Here is a 2,723-nt window from a genome sequence, read left to right as displayed (position 1 = left end):
CACCACTAATAGATAGAAGGACAAGGACCGGAGACTTGAACACCAGATAGGCATTCACCAACAAAGACTAGCACATCGCTGACTGATGAAAGACCGTCTGCTGGATACACCATTCCAACTACTGCTGAATCGAACAAAATTGCGATTATGATCCAAATTCTTTTTTTAGGAGTTGGGGAATCTAGGCCTAATCTATTAGAATAGGTCTAGGCTGATTTGGCAGGTCGAAGCCTAAAGACTTTCAAGGTCAAAACCATTCTCGCTCGAAAACCAGCCTTCAAAGTCAAAGACTGGCGGACCGCATACGCGCTTACTTTTTGTTTGATAGGCTGAAACGGATATGCTTCTATCACACTCTTCTTTCGAGAGAATAGCCCCAATTACGATGAATTAGGGTTGTAGAGCGGGTCAATCCTTGGAGCTTTCTCCATGCCCGACAGAGAAAACTTGGTGCGAATCGGGGTACATACGCTCCTGCTCGTCTAACTAATGTACTAATGTAATTCCACGCAAATATGGCTGCCCGGAGAATCCGTAGCTGCTAAGAGGGTCGAGCCATAACGGATTGATGTGGCGTAGCGGCGACTGGAATCGATCTGAATGAAGCTTCAAGCGTAGTTCTGGGGCTTCTCCTATACCCCGCCTATATGGAGTGGAGGAAGATTAGGTGGGGAAGGTCATAGTGAAGTCAGCAAGCTGGAAAGTAGCCGCCCCTCTTTGATTGTGCACAGCCCCTGCCACGAGACACCTAATCGAAGAAGCGCCTTCCTCTCATCTTTTTGATAATTCAACATCCAGTTCATAGAGAACTGCCTACTCCCACCTCGACCGAGAAAGAGATCTAAGGCTTCTTATAATAAAGTAAAGCAGGAATAGATGGCCTGCCCCTAGCTCTAAAAAATCTCTATATTTTGCTATCAAAGGAGTGCTTTCATTCCCTGCCACCCGCTTTTCTAATTGGCTGTTCCTTATCGATCGGCATCTAACGAAAAAATCTTTCATGATCCATTCTTCCGGAATTGGATAGAGAATGGGATATTCCACTGGGAGGGAGAGGCGGGGGTGACATCAGAAGTAGGATCGTCGAACGGATAGCAGCATCACATTGAGAATTGACTCGTCGGATTAACCACTTAGACGGAGAGTTCCCCATATTCCATTTCATTGGCAACCGAAATAGATCTAAACAGCGTGCCCGGGGCGAAGGAAGGGCTTCCAAAATGAATTGAAAAGTAAAATCAATGAAAGGCCCAGATGTAGCCTTTGTGTGCGGAGCAAGCCTACACCGGCTGAGATGAATAAAATGTCGACACCGATGAAATGTTTGAAAACATAGACAGCGGAAGAAGTCACTCTCAATCCGATCTAGCAAGAAATGCTATACCGATAAAGTCAAGCGAGAGAGCTCATTAAGAAGGCCATCTTCCATCCGCCTTTTAGTTTGAGATAGGGCGAGGCTCCGAACCACGACGGATCTTGTCTTAGGAAATAGAATGGGACGGGAGGCCTATCTGACCTTTTGTTTGATTCCATTTTCCAACCCTTTCTTTAGAACCAACCTGGAATGCAAACAAGGAAAGGGCTGAAATCTCCATATCTGATCCAGCAAAAAAACCTGACCTTAGCAGTGATAGAGATAGCATAGCTGTAGACAGGGGGAGGGCCCGGATTACCTTTTCTATTAGAATAAGGAAGGGAATCGCTTTAGATTGCTTGCGACAGCTTATCGATGCTCGTTAGCGGTGAAGTCCCTCAAACCAGAAGTTTCAAAAGCTTTTGACTGGGCCTACGAGAGAAATGAACTTGACATACTGATATCGCATACCGAAGGGAAGGCCTAATTGTACCACTCCCCCTGACCTTCCGCCTGAACTGATAGAAGTTGGCTTGAGCTGAGCGTCTCTTACAAAAAAGGTGCCCTAGTCGCCTCGGTGGAATGCATTGAAGAAAGGAATCCACTCTCAACCCTTTCATTTTATTGAATAGAATGGTAAGCCGGTCTTATTCTTTTATACGAGTAAACAACTTCTGCTCTAACTCCTTGAGGAAAGAAAAAGTCTTGCATCTCGCCCAACTCCTACAAAGCCCACCCCCGAAGGAGAAAAGGAAGTTATCAGCACCGATGTTACTAACCTTATGCTTCGCCAATCTTTATATGCCACGGGGAATCGATCGGTTGAATCCGTTGCAAGCCTATCTTCCGAACCCCGCATCAAAGTCTTGTCACCGTGCCCGCTTGGGGTCTGTCTGAGTAAGGAAAGAGCTCGTAGCCACGTGATAGGTCTTGTCTTGTTGATAACCTGGAGACCGGCGAAGACTGCGCTCCAGCTGGTGGTGAAGGAAAGGGGGAAGGAACTATAGAATAGAAGGAGCTGGACATGAACCGTCACGGTCTTTCTGGTGAATCAGTGCTGTTTGCATGGCACTCATAGGCTCTGGGACTGATGACCTTACTCTTCTAGTCTTTTCCAGTAAGCCTTGTTGGATGACTCAGAGCTCTTGTGCTCCCTCTTTTCACCCCTGTCTTCGTAACCGCAGTGAGAGTAGGAGCTCAAGCAGTTGCCGCTGCAAGACTAGCCGCTCTTGAGTCAATAGCAGCTCTTACCGCGCTTGATGGTGAATCAGCCTTGGAATCCGTGTTGAGAAAGCATCCAATTGCTATTACAAAAGCATATCCCTTATCTAATTAGAAGGAACTTCTTTCCGGCGAAGTGACAGCGGGC

This window comes from Phaseolus vulgaris, mitochondrion, assembly GCF_000499845.2.
Source record: "Phaseolus vulgaris mitochondrion, complete genome".
NCBI classification, from domain to species: domain Eukaryota; kingdom Viridiplantae; phylum Streptophyta; class Magnoliopsida; order Fabales; family Fabaceae; genus Phaseolus; species Phaseolus vulgaris.
Note: the sequence above shows the minus strand (reverse complement) of the source record.